Source organism: Oncorhynchus nerka, linkage group LG3 (genome assembly GCF_034236695.1).
Source record: "Oncorhynchus nerka isolate Pitt River linkage group LG3, Oner_Uvic_2.0, whole genome shotgun sequence".
In the NCBI taxonomy this organism is placed as follows: domain Eukaryota; kingdom Metazoa; phylum Chordata; class Actinopteri; order Salmoniformes; family Salmonidae; genus Oncorhynchus; species Oncorhynchus nerka.
In genome coordinates, this window is record NC_088398.1 from 69476647 (window position 1) to 69491843 (window position 15197).

Below are 15197 nucleotides of genomic sequence, written 5' to 3' on the forward strand. Positions count from 1 at the left end.
TCCTGGTTGAAGACAGCGGAGGTGTATTTGGAGGGCCAGTTGGTCAGGATGACGTCTATGAGGGTGCCCTTGTTTACAGAGTTAGGGTTGTACCTGGTGGGTTCCTTGATGATTTGAGTGAGATTGAGGGCATCTAGCTTACATTGTAGGACTGCCGGGGTGTTAAGCATATCCCAGTTTAGGTCACCTAACAGAACAAACTCTGAAGCTAGATGGGGGCGATCAATTCACAAATGGTGTCCAGGGCACAGCTGGGAGCTGAGGGTGGCCGGTAGCTGAGAGACTTATTTCAGAGGGTAATTTTCAAAATTAGTAGTTCGAACTGTTTGGGTATGGACCTGGAAAGTATGACATTACTTTGCAGGCTATCTCTGCAGTAGACTGCAACTCCGCCCCTTTGTAGTTCTATCTTGACGGAAGATGTTATAGTTGGGTATGGAAATCTCTGAATTTTTGGTGGCCTTCCTGAGCCAGGATTCAGACACGGCAAGGACATCAGGGTTAGCAGAGTGTGCTAAAGCAGTGAGTAAAACAAACTTAGGGAGGAGGCTTCTGATGTTGACATGCATAAAACCAAGGCTTTTTCGATCACAGAAGTCAACAAATGAGGGTACCTGGGGGCATGCAGGGCCTGGGTTTACCTCCACATCACCCGCTAGCCATAAGAAGTTAATTAAAGGCACAGTCAACTTAGTGTATGGAAACTTCTGACCCACTGGAATTGTGATACAGTGAATTATAAGTGTCTGTAAACAATTGTTGGAAAAATTACTTGGGTCATGCACAAAGTAGATGTCCTAACCGACTTTCCAAAACTATACAGTGGGGCAAACAAGTATTTAGTCAGCCACCAATTGTGCAAGTTCTCCCACTTAAAAAGATGAGAGAGGCCAGTAATTTTCATCATATGTACACTTCAACTATGACAGACAAAATTAGGGGAAAAAATCCAGAAAATCACATTGTAGGATTTTTAATGAATTTATTTGCAAATTATGGTGGAAAACAAGTATTTGGTCTGATACTTCCGGGTTGGAGCGAGCGGTCGCATCCGCACTTTGGTCCGCAGGTAGTATAACTTTTCATTACATTTCATTACATTTCATTATAGTACAACGGTTTGATTTGTCTAATCTTAGCAATTTCTTCTTAGCTAGCTACATAGCCGTCATTGTATCAAAGATAATAGCGTAATTATCGTATTTCGTCGTCCTAACGTAGTCTACACTGCTATCTGCCCAGCAGCTAGCTAGCTAGCCAGCTAGCAAACGTCCACCGTCTACCGAATAGCAGCACTGTAGAAACTATTACACTCAACTGAACGACTTGATTAGTGTAGTGTTAGCTAGCTACATAGTTGTCTTTGCTGTCTTCGTATCCAAGATAATTGTGTAGTTTAGAGTGTGTAGTTTTAGAGTGATTATCTTAATTTACCGAGGTTAGCTAGCCAGATATTTGTCGTCCTTAACGTAGGAGACACTGCTAGCTAGCCAACAGCTAGCCAACGTCTACCGAATAGAACTTCCGCACTCAACAACCCGGTCGCATTCCGCTTCGCTCCACAGGTAGTATCACATTTTCATTTTCATTTCATTACAGTACAACGGTTTGATTTGTTTGATCGTAGCTAGCTACATAGCTAGCTACATAGCCGTCTTTGTATCAAAGATAATTGTGTAGTCTAGAGCGATTTTCTAGGTTAGCTAGCCAGCTATTGTCGTTCTTTTAACGCAACGTAACGTAATCAACACTGCTAGCTAGCCAGCTAGCCCCCGAATAGCAGCATTGTAGAAACTTTACACTCAACGGAACGACTTGATTAGTGTAGTGTCAACAACGCAGCCACTGCCAGCTAGCCTACAAAGTCAACAACGCAGCCACTGCCAGCTAGCCTACAAAGTCAACAACGCAGCCACTGCCAGCTAGCCTACTTCAGCAGTACTGTATCATTTTAATCATTTTAGTCAATAAGATTCTTGCTACGTAAGCTTAATTTTCTGAACATTCGAGACGTGTAGTCCACTTGTCATTCCAATCTCCTTTGCATTAGCGTAGCCTCTTCTGTAGCCTGTCAACTATGTGTCTGTCTATCCCTGTTCTCTCCTCTCTGCACAGACCATACAAACGCTCCACACCGCGTGGCCGCGGCCACCCTAATCTGGTGGTCCCAGCGCGCACGACCCACGTGGAGTTCCAGGTCTCCGGTAGCCTCTGGAACTGCCGATCTGCGGCCAACAAGGCAGAGTTCATCTCAGCCTATGCATCCCTCCAGTCCCTCGACTTCTTGGCACTGACGGAAACATGGATCACCACAGATAACACTGCTACTCCTACTGCTCTCTCTTCGTCCGCCCACGTGTTCTCGCACACCCCGAGAGCTTCTGGTCAGCGGGGTGGTGGCACCGGGATCCTCATCTCTCCCAAGTGGTCATTCTCTCTTTCTCCCCTTACCCATCTGTCTATCGCCTCCTTTGAATTCCATGCTGTCACAGTTACCAGCCCTTTCAAGCTTAACATCCTTATCATTTATCGCCCTCCAGGTTCCTCGGAGAGTTCATCAATGAGCTTGATGCCTTGATAAGCTCCTTTCCTGAGGACGGCTCACCTCTCACAGTTCTGGGCGACTTTAACCTCCCCACGTCTACCTTTGACTCATTCCTCTCTGCCTCCTTCTTTCCACTCCTCTCCTCTTTTGACCTCACCCTCTCACCTTCCCCCTACTCACAAGGCAGGCAATACGCTCGACCTCATCTTTACTAGATGCTGTTCTTCCACTAACCTCATTGCAACTCCCCTCCAAGTCTCCGACCACTACCTTGTATCCTTTTCCCTCTCGCTCTCATCCAACACTTCCCACACTGCCCCTACTCGGATGGTATCGCGCCGTCCCAACCTTCGCTCTCTCTCCCCCGCTACTCTCTCCTCTTCCATCCTATCATCTCTTCCCTCTGCTCAAACCTTCTCCAACCTATCTCCTGATTCTGCCTCCTCAACCCTCCTCTCCTCCCTTTCTGCATCCTTTGACTCTCTATGTCCCCTATCCTCCAGGCCGGCTCGGTCCTCCCTCCCGCTCCGTGGCTCGACGACTCATTGCGAGCTCACAGAACAGGGCTCCGGGCAGCCGAGCGGAAATGGAGGAAAACTCCGCCTCCCTGCGGTCCTGGCATCCTTTCACTCCCTCCTCTCTACATTTTCCTCTTCTGTCTCTGCTGCTAAAGCCACTTTCTACCACTCTAAATTCCAAGCATCTGCCTCTAACCCTAGGAAGCTCTTTGCCACCTTCTCCTCCCTCCTGAATCCTCCCCCCCCCTCCTCCCTCTCTGCAGATGACTTCGTCAACCATTTTGAAAAGAAGGTCGACGACATCCGATCCTCGTTTGCTAAGTCAAACGACACCGCTGGTTCGGCTCACACTGCCCTAACCTGTGCTCTGACCTCTTTCTCCCTCTCTCTCCAGATGAAATCTCGCGTCTTGTGACGGCCGGCCGCCCAACAACCTGCCCGCTTGACCCTATCCCCTCCTCTCTTCTCCAGACCATTTCCGGAGACCTTCTCCCTTACCTCACCTCGCTCATCAACTCATCCCTGACCGCTGGCTACGTCCCTTCCGTCTTCAAGAGAGCGAGAGTTGCACCCCTTCTGAAAAAACCTACACTCGATCCCTCCGATGTCAACAACTACAGACCAGTATCCCTTCTTTCTTTTCTCTCCAAAACTCTTGAACATGCCGTCCTTGGCCAGCTCTCCCGCTATCTCTCTCAGAATGACCTTCTTGATCCAAATCAGTCAGGTTTCAAGACTAGTCATTCAACTGAGACTGCTCTTCTCTGTATCACGGAGGCGCTCCGCACTGCTAAAGCTAACTCTCTCTCCTCTGCTCTCATCCTTCTAGACCTATCGGCTGCCTTCGATACTGTGAACCATCAGATCCTCCTCTCCACCCTCTCCGAGTTGGGCATCTCCGGCGCGGCCCACGCTTGGATTGTGTCCTACCTGACAGGTCGCTCCTACCAGGTGGCGTGGCGATAATCTGTCTCCTCACCACGTGCTCTCACCACTGGTGTCCCCAGGGCTCTGTTCTAGGCCCTCTCCTATTCTCGCTATACACCAAGTCACTTGGCTCTGTCATAACCTCACATGGTCTCTCCTATCATTGCTATGCAGACGACACACAATTAATCTTCTCCTTTCCCCTTCTGATGACCAGGTGGCGAATCGCATCTCTGCATGTCTGGCAGACATATCAGTGTGGATGACGGATCACCACCTCAAGCTGAACCTCGGCAAGACGGAGCTGCTCTTCCTCCCGGGGAAGGACTGCCCGTTCCATGATCTCGCCATCACGGTTGACAACTCCATTGTGTCCTCCTCCCAGAGCGCTAAGAACCTTGGCGTGATCCTGGACAACACCCTGTCGTTCTCAAATAACATCAAGGCGGTGGCCCGTTCCTGTAGGTTCATGCTCTACAACACGACCCTGCCTCACACAGGAAGCGGCGCAGGTCCTAATCCAGGCACTTGTCATCTCCCGTCTGGATTACTGCAACTCGCTGTTGGCTGGGCTCCCTGCCTGTGCCATTAAACCCCTACAACTCATCCAGAACGCCGCAGCCCGTCTGGTGTTCAACCTTCCCAAGTTCTCTCACGTCACCCCGCTCCTCCGCTCTCTCCACTGGCTTCCAGTTGAAGCTCGCATCCGCTACAAGACCATGGTGCTTGCCTACGGAGCTGTGAGGGGAACGGCACCTCAGTACCTCCAGGCTCTGATCAGGCCCTACACCCAAACAAGGGCACTGCGTTCATCCACCTCTGGCCTGCTCGCCTCCCTACCACTGAGGAAGTACAGTTCCCGCTCAGCCCAGTCAAAACTGTTCGCTGCTCTGGCCCCCCAATGGTGGAACAAACTCCCTCACGACGCCAGGACAGCGGAGTCAATCACCACCTTCCGGACACACCTGAAACCCCACCTCTTTAAGGAATACCTAGGATAGGATAAAGTAATCCTTCTCACCCCCCCATTAAAATATTTAGATGCACTATTGTAAAGTGGCTGTTCCACTGGATGTCATAAGGTGAATGCACCAATTTGTAAGTCGCTCTGGATAAGAGCGTCTGCTAAATGACTTAAATGTAATGTAAATGTCAATAACAAAAGTTTATCTCAATACTTTGTTATATACCCTTTGTTGGCAATGACAGAGGTCAAACGTTTTCTGTAAGTCTTCACAAGGTTTTCACACACTGTTGCTGGTATTTTGGCCCATTCCTCCATGCAGATCTCCTCTAGAGCAGTGATGTTTTAGGGCTGTTGCTGGGCAACACGGACTTTCAACTCCCTCCAAAGATTTTCTATGGGGTTGAGATCTGGAGACTGGCTAGGCCACTCCAGGACCTTGAAATGCTTCTTACGAAGCCACTCCTTCGTTTCCCGGGCGGTGTTTTTGGGATCATTGTCATGCTGAAAGACCCAGCCACGTTTCATCTTCAATGCCCTTGCTGATGGAAGGAGGTTTTCACTCAAAATCTCACGATACATGGCCCCATTCATTATTTCTTTTACACGGATCAGTCGTCCTGGTCCCTTTGCAGAAAAACAGCCTCAAAGCATGATGTTTCCACCCCCGTGCTTCACAGTAGGTATAGTGTTCTTTGGGATGCAACTCAGCATTCTTTGTCGTCCAAACATGACGAGTTGAGTTTTTACCAAATCATCCAAATGCTCTCTAGCAAACTTCAGACGGGCCTGGACATGTACTGGCTTAAGCAGGGGGACACGTCTGGCACTGCAGGATTTGAGTCCCTGGTGGCATAGTGTGTTACTGATGGTAGGCTTTGTCACTTTGGTCCCAGCTCTCTGCAGGTCATTCACTAGGTCCCCCCGTGTGGTTCTGTTTTTTTTTGCTCACCATTTTTGTGATCATTTTGACCTCACGGGGTGAGATCTTGCGTGGAGCCCCAGATCGAGGGAGATTATCAGTGGTCTTGTATGTCTTCCATTTCCTAATAATTGCTCCCACAGTTGATTTCTTCAAACCAAGCTGCTTACCTATTGCAGATTCAGTCTTCCCAGCCTGGTGCATGTCTACAATTTAGTTTGACAGCTCTTTGGTCTTGGCCATAGTGGAGTTTGTAGTGTGACTGTTTGAAGTTGTGGACAGGTATCTTTTATACTGATAACAAGTTCAAACAGGTGCCATTAATACAGGTAACGAGTGGAGGACAGAGGAGCCTCTTAAAGAAGAAGTTACAGTTCTGTGAGTGCCAGACATCTTGCACAATTGGTGGCTGACTAATACTTTTTTGCCCCACTGTACTACCCACCACTGCGACCTGTATGCTCTCGCTTCATATTCGTCGCCAAACCCACTAGCTCCAGGTCATCTAGTCTTTGCTAGGTAAAGCCCCACCTTATCTCAGCTCACTGGTCACCATAGCAGCACCCACCCATAGCACGCGATCCAGCAGGTATATTTCACTGGTCATCCCCAATGCCAATTCCTCGTTTGGCCGCCTTCCAGTTCTCTGCTTCAGTTTCTATTGAGGTTTATGTCACCCATTCATTGACAGTTAGAGACACAGTAGGACCCAAAAGCATAATCAGTGCTCTAACTCTCCCTTGTGCTGGTCTGGAGCAATGAAGTGGTGACGTAGGGTACCGTACTAAAGCTCAAAGTCCTGCGGCACAAGCTGGCAACTTTTAAAGGAGGAACCACTGTACACACGACTGACCAGCTGGCACATAAACACTTCACAAGGTGACTGACAGATTGACATATATGACAACAAAAAAAATGTCAGGAGGGCACACATACAGTGGATATGTGAGAGGGACATGTGGCAGCGCTGACACTAAGCAAACAGAACAGAGTAACATTCCTCCCCCAGCTGGCCCAGGGCAAATATGCCACCCAGGGGAGGGGTCAGAGGTCACACAGGAAATATACCGGACCAGAGCCCCCCGGTCGACTGATGTTTCTAAGACAAACGCTTCATACTGTAAAGAGAGAGCGAGAGAGAGAGAGAGAGAGAGAGAGAGTTGAGGGGATCCATCTTTGACAGATAGATCACTGCGCTTCCTACTGTTACAAACCAGTGGCATGTCAAAGTTTGTCTCATGGGCTCAGTATTTACTACACACCGACTACTGCTTTACTTCACATAGCATGTCTGGAGTACACACACACAACCTTTTAGATCACAGACAAAATGTCTGGGTTATGTTGTATCTCCACTGTTAAATCACAAACACACAATGTTTGGAGCTCACCATTACTGACAGGGACCAATGTGTGTGTATAAGTCACAATGTGTGTGTAAAAACCTGTGTGATCAAACACACTGTCTGGAGAAACAGAAACACCATCTACACACTCGAGAATAAATATAACCAAAGATGAGAGAGAGAGTCAGAAAACACTAACTTCAGGCAGTAGCATCTGTCCATCCATACTGTCACTATGATGTAATTCTGTCTGATATTGTACAAGTTATCAACAACAAACTTCACCATAATAGGAGCTTCTATCAAATAAAGAACGTGCATGATACCAAAGGAACGAACCATGACGTGTGCGTGTGGGGGGGGGGGGCACGCACGTGTGTGGCCTGGAAACGTTTGGGACCATGGTCCAATCTTTTGTCACCTTTTCTTGCCACCTCTCCTCTATGCCACCTCTCCTCTATGTCACCTCTCCTCTATGTCACCTCTCCTCTATGCCACCTCTCCTCTATGCCACCTCTCTCTCCTCTATGTCACCTCTCCTCTATGCCACCTCTCCTCTATGCCACCTCTCCTCTGTCACCTCTCCTCTATGCCACCTCTCCTCTATGCCACCTCTCCTCTATGTCATCTCTCCTCTGTCACCTCTCTTCTATGTCACCTCTCCTCTATGCCACCTCTCCTCTATGTCATCTCTCCTCTATGCCACCTCTCCTCTATGCCACCTCTCCTCTATGCCACCTCTCCTCTATGTCACCTCAACCTGGTCACCTCGACCAAAAACGCAACGTGGTTATTTAGATACATCTTTAATAAAGATGAAAATAGAACAATATACAAAAACAAGAAACGTGAAAAACCGAAAACAGCCCTATCTGGTGTAACAAACACAAAGACAGGAACAATCAACACAAAACAGGCTACCTAAATATGGTTCCCAATCAGAGTCAATGACTAACACCTGCCTCTGATTGAGAACCATATCAGGCCCAAACACAGAAACAGACAAACAAGACATCCAACATAGAATGCCCACTCAGATCACACCCTGACCAAACAAAACATAGAACATACAAAGCAAACTATGGTCAGGGTGTGACAGTAAGTCTTCAAGAGCTTTCCACACCTGGATTGTGCAACATTTTCTCATTATTGTTTTCAAAATTCTTCAAGCTCTTTCAAATTTGTTGCTGATCATTGCTATTTTATTTGCCATTTTCAGGTCCTGCCATAGTTTTTCAAGTGGATTTAAGTCAAAACTGTAACTTGGCCACTCAGGAACATTCACTGTCTTCTTTCAAAGCAACGCAAGTGTAGATTTGGCCTTGTGTTTTAGGTTATTGTCCTGCTGAAAGGTGAATTAATCCCAGTGTCTGGTGGAAAGCAGATTGAACCAGGTTTTCCTCTAGGATTCTGTTTCTTTATTATCCTGTCCCCAGTCCTTAACGATTACAAGCATACGGAAAACATGATGCAGCCACAACTATGCTTGAAAGTAGAGTGGTACTCAGTAATGTGTTGTATTAGATTTGCCCCAAACATAACAGTTTGTATTCAGGACAAAAAGTTAATTGCTTTGCCACATTATTTTACAGTATTACTTTAGGGCCTTGTTGCAAATTATGCATGTTTTAGAATATTTGTATTCTGTACAGGCTTACTTCTTTTGACTCTGTCAATTAGGTTACCATTGTGGAGTAACTACAATGTTGTTGATGTATCCTCAGTTTTCTATCACAGCCAATAAACTCTGTAACAGTTTTAAAGCCCCCATTTTCATCGACGGGGCTGTAGTGGAGCAGGTTGAGAGCTTCAAGCTCCTTGGTGTCCACATCACCAACAAACTAGAATGGTCCAAACACACCAAGACAGTCGTGAAGAGGGCACGACAAAACCTATTCCCCTCAGGAGACTGAAAAGATTTGGCATGGGTCCTCAGATCCTCAAAAGGTTTTACAGCTGCACCATCAAGAGCATGGTTGCATCACGGTCTGGTACGGCAACTGCTTGGCCTCTGACCGCAAGGCACTACAGAGGGTAGTGCGTACGGCCCATTACATCACTTGGGCTAAGCTGCCTGCCATCCAGGACCTCTACACCAGGCGGTGTCAGAGGAAGACCCTAAAAAGGGTCAAAGACCCCAGCCACCCTAATCATAGACTGTTCTCTCTGCTACCGCATGGCAAGCGGTACCGGATCTCCAATGCTTCTCAAGACTCCTGAACAGCTGATCAAATGGATACCCGGACAATTTGCATTGTGTGTCCCCCTGCCAACCCCTCTTTTACGCTGCTGCTACTCTGCTTATCATCTATGTATAGTCACTTTAACTATACATGCATGTACATATTACCTCAATTAGCCCAACTAACCGGTGCCCTCGCACATTGGTTACCCAGGCTATTTGCATTGTGTCCTGCCACCCCCCACCCCCCTCTTTTACGCTACTCTCTGTTAATCATCTATGTAGAGTCACTTTAACTATACCTACATGTACATATTACCTCAATTAGCCCGACTAACTGGTGCCCCGGCACATTGACTCTGTACCGGTATCACCTGTATATAGCATCGCTACTGTTATTTTCACTGTCATTTTAGTTTATTTTTTATTATTTCTTAAGTTATCTATTGTTTACCTAATACCTATTTTTTACTTCAAAATTACACTGTTGGTTAGGGCTTGTAAGTAAGGTCCCTAAGTTGAGCAGTGAATTTCAAACACATTCAACCACAAAGACCAGGGAGGTTTTCCAATGCCGGTCACGACTTCCGCCGAAGTCGGTCCCTCTCCTTGTTCGGGCGGCGGTTCGGCAGTCGACGTCACCGGCCTTTTAGCCATCGCCGATCCACTTTTCATTTTCCATTTGTTTTGTCTTTGTTTTACACACCTGGTTTCAATTCCCCAATTACATGTTCATTATGTAACCCTCTGTTTTCCCCATGGTTTTTGTGCGTGAATGTTTTATGTATGTTCGGTCCGTTATTGTGGGCTCGGTATTACGACATGTTATTGCAATATTTGAGTAAAGTTCTTTGTGTTACTCATCTCTGCTGTCCTGCGCCTGACTCCTCTGCACCAGCTACACCCAGACCACTACAATTCCTCGCTAAGAAGGGCACCTATTAATAAACTTTGATTTGATTGGTCTCATGGTGAAATCCTTGAGTGGTTTCCTTTCTCTCTGGCAACGGAGTTTGGAAGGACATCTGTATCTTTATAGTGACTGGATGTATTGATACTCCATCCAAAGTGTGATTACCTTCACGTGCTTTAAGAGATATTTGATGTCTGCTTTTAAAATGTTTTACCAATCTACCAATAGGTGCCCTTCTTAGCGAGGCATTGGGAAACCTCCCTGGTCTTTGTGGTTGAATGTGTATTTGTAATTCACTGCTCAATTGAGGGACTTTACAGATAATTGTATGTGTGGGGTACAGAGATGAGGTTGTCATTCAAAAATCATGATTAACACTATTATTGCACACAGAGTGAGTCCATGCAATGTATTACGTGACTTGTTAAAAAGCTGATTTTTACTCCTGAATTTATTTAGGTTTGCCATAACAAAGGGGTTGAATACTTTTTTATTGAATCAAGAGCTTTCAGCTTTTAATTTGTAATTCATTCAAACAACATCATTTTACTTTGACATTGTGTGTTACGTCCATCGTTAGATGAAGACCAAGGTGCAGCATGGTAGGCGTACATTAAAGTTTTATTTTAAATTACACCAAAAAACAACAAAATACAAACGTAAAGCTATATGGAGTGCAGAAAGCAACTACACACAAACAAGACCCCATAACTGAAGGTGGGAAAAGGCCTGCTTAAGTATGATCCCCAATCAGAGACAACGATAGACAGCTGCCTCTGATTGAGAACCATACACGGTCAACAAAGAAATAGACAAATAAGAAAGCCCACCCAAATCCCACCCTGACCTAACCAAATAGAGAAATACAAAGGCTCTTTAAGGTCAGGGTGTGACATTGTGGGGTATTGCTGGTAGACCATTGACGAAATAAATCAATTTAATCCATTTTAAATTCAGGCTGTAACACAACAAAATGTGGAAAAAGTCAAGGTGTGTGAATAATTACTTTGAGTGCTTAGTTTTTCCCTTATACAGTAGCCACATTAGGTCTGCGAATCACATTATCCTGGTTTGCAAAGTGATGATTAACCCCTAATCCAGCCAGAGAGATGATATACAATAATTTGAACTTTTCTTCACACACAATCTGCATTCAGAATGACTGGTTAGAAAGATTAATAAACGAGACTACCTAAACCATCTAAACTGGAACAACCATTTCAGTAATGGGTGCAATAAGTCCAAGTAACAGATTGTAATAGTTTAGAAAAATGTACCCTTATTTTACCAGGTAAATCGAGTGAGAACAAATAGTCATTTACAGCATCAACGTGGGGAATAGTTACAGGGGAGAGGAAGAGGGATTAATGAGCCAATTGGAAGCTGAGGAAGATAAGGTGACCATGATGGTATGATGTCCAGATTGGGAATTCAGCCAGGACACCGGGGTTATCACCCCTACTCTTACGATAAGTGCAATGGGATCTTTTACTGACCACAGAGAGTCAGGACAGCCGTTTAACGTCCCATCCGAAAGACAGCACCCTACACAGGGCAATGTCCCCAATCACTGCCTTAGTGTAGCATAAGATTAATTAATCAATCAATGTACATGCAAAAACATATCGAACTGCAATACAGCATGCTGGGAAATATGATAATGATGAGCGTGGTTTTGCCAGCAAGACCAGCATGGACCAGCTTAGTTAGCAGCATACCAGTAACACCAGCATACCCGCATGAGCTGCTCACCAGCATCACCAGTTTGACCAGCTAATCAGTCAGCATAAGGGTTTTCATTGGGAATCCAGATTTCTAAGGGACTTGCTTTCAGTTCCTACCGCTTCCACTGGATGTCACCAGTCTTTAGAAATGGTTGAGGTTATTTCTTTGTGTAATGAAGAAGTACAGTCATCTTGAACGAGGGTCACTTTATGTGTACTGTTTGATAGAGGCGCATGACGCATGTTTTCTTCCAGTTTTGAACACAGATCATCCAGTCTTCAATTTGATCGATTATTTACTTTAAAAAATACCTAAAGTTGTATTACAAAAGTAGTTTGAAATGTTTTGGCAAAGTTTACAGGTAATGTCCAGAGATATTTTGTAGTCACGTTGCGCAAGTTGGAACCGGTGTTTTTCTGGATCAAACGCGCCAAATAAATGGACATTTTGGATATATGTGGACGGAATTAATCGAACAAAAGGACCATTTGTGATGTTTATGGGACATATCGGAGTGCCAACAGAAGAAGCTCGTCAAAGGTAAGGCAAGATTTATATTTTTATTTCTGTGTTTTGTGTCGTGCCTGCAGGGTTGAAATATGTTTTCTCTCTTGTTTACGGAGGTGCTATCCTCAGATAATAGCATCGTTTGCTTTTGCCGAAAAGCCTTTTTGAAATCTGCTGGATTCACAACACATGTAGCTTTAATTTGATGTCTTTACATGTGTGATTTCATGAAAGTTGGATTTTTATGGGAATTTATTTGAATTTGGCGCTCTGCATTTTCTCTGGCTTTTGGCCAAGTGGGCCGTTACCGTCCCACATATCCCAGAGAGGTTAATGGTGGGTTGCGACGTGTCAGAGTAAATGTATAATTATTTAATGAATTGATTTGGCCAAGTGCAACTGCGCTCTCTGTTCAGTGCGGTCTCTGCTCAGTTTGGCAGCTGAGCAGATGGGACTCCGTGACACATGCTGCAGTGCTGTCATTCAACAGCAGATGATGCGCTGTCTGCCACTGACTTGTCATTCCCACTCGCCAAATGGACTCATGCTAGCAACAGTGTTGCCAACTGGCTTACATTCAGGGCGGGATGTAAATGTAAAATGTTCTTTGTCTAAAATAAATCTCTGCACAAAAATAAATCACTGCATTTGAAGCACACTTACTCACCTTGTCCACTGTGTGTGTGCCTCTCTGTGACATAAGCTAAACATCTAGTTGGCTAGCTCATCATGTCTCAGTCTAAACTGTACACTCAAAAGTACAGAAAGGAGTGGTAATCAAACCCTGAATTCAAAGGCTGGTTGAAGCCGTGTATTGGAGATGATCCATATTGCCTGTATTGTAAGGCTGATTTCTACGCCAAACTTAGTGATGTAAACAAACACATGACAACTCAAATATGTACTCAAAAGGCAAAGCCTTTTAACAGTTCCACCCAAAACAAGCTGCCATTTATGGTTTAAAAAATTGACTGCAAAAAAGGCTGAGGCCACCATGGCATTAGCTATCGCTGGACACTGTTCCATGCTGGCATGTGATCACATTGGAGAAGCATGTAGAGCTGCTTTCTCAGACTCCACTGCTGCTACCCACTTCAACATGCACAGGGCAAAGTGCACGGAAATGATTAATGGTGTTCTAGCACCATACATAGTTGGTCGCAGATGTGGGTGACCAGCGTTTCAGCCTCCTCCTCGATGAGTCCACGGATGTAAGTGTTTCTAAGTACCTGGGGGTTGTGATAAGGTACTTTAGTGACACCAAGCAGACAATTCTATCAACATTTATGGGGCTTGTTGAGTTGGAGGGAGGAGATGCCAAATCTATAGCTTTCCTCGAGAAGTGTTGTCTTAAAAAAGAGAAACTCCTGGGGATAGACAATGCCTCTGTTATGACGGGGATTAACAATGGGGTCCATAAAGTGCTGAAGGAGGAGTATGGCCTGAAAGGGCAACCTCATGGCAACCTCATGGTTCTTATTCGCTGTGTGTGCCACTTTCTGAAGCTCGCTCATTTGTAGTTCTAAACATATTTAGGGTGTTTTTTACTCACTTTTTGTCTCTCCCACGACGTTATTCCTCTCTCCTACAGCATCCATCTCAATTACATGAATATGGCCAATTATGCAAATTAGGTGATGGCGTTATTTAGCGACTTTTAGGACAGCCAATAGCTACTTTCCTTACTGGGGAGTTGGCAACAAGTTCTGACTGAGCTCAATCGTTATGAAAAGCCAATACATCAATGAGTTTCTCTCTTTTATATAAACTTTGAGAATTAACGAGGAGCTCCCTCAATGTGTTTTGTGCGGGGAAGTGCTTAGTAATGAGTCAATCAAAATGAACAAATTGATATAATGACACGTCCTGACCAAACATCCACAGCATGACGGTAAACCCAGGGAATTCTTTCAGAACAGGACAGAATGCTTTCACAGTGGGAAAGTAAGTCAGCTAGCAAGACATTGTTGTCATTTTATAAAATAACATTTTAGGCAAGTCAGTTAAGTACAAATCATTATTTACAATGACTCCCTATCATTGTAAATAAAAACATTGTTTGATAATTGATAATTGTGCGCCGCCCAATGGGACTCCCAATCATGGCCGGATGTGATTCTGTCTGGATCAATCACTTAATTCTAGTTCAGAATAAAAATGTATGACTTATATTTTAACAGCAACAGCTCCAACCTAGACTTTCTTTCGCCAGTAATTTCTACAGTAAGATGGACAGTAGGCCTGATCATTTTTCATCTTCATCTGTGCTGTTACTTAGGGCTGCACTATCAAAAAGCCTGCGTGTCTGTTCTGTTATGCATCTGTGTGATTAGACCAGCACTGACCAGCAAAGACCAGCTTGAAATGTATGCTGGTCTATGCTGGTTTTTCCAGCAGGGTAGTACCAAGGTATATTTCTGCTTAATGTAGGCTTCTATACTATTATTGAAAGTGTGTATATTTATGGTAATTGAGATTGTATTACCTAAATATGTTGATGTGCATTTAATTCCTTTCTTTATGACCAGTAATTGCACTGGGAGCATATTTTCTGCCTTTTCAGTACAACACTGCAACAATCTCCCTAACAATTGGAAATCTCAATTGAGGGAGAATAGGGTTGTGATTGAGTTCAACTAGAGATGGAC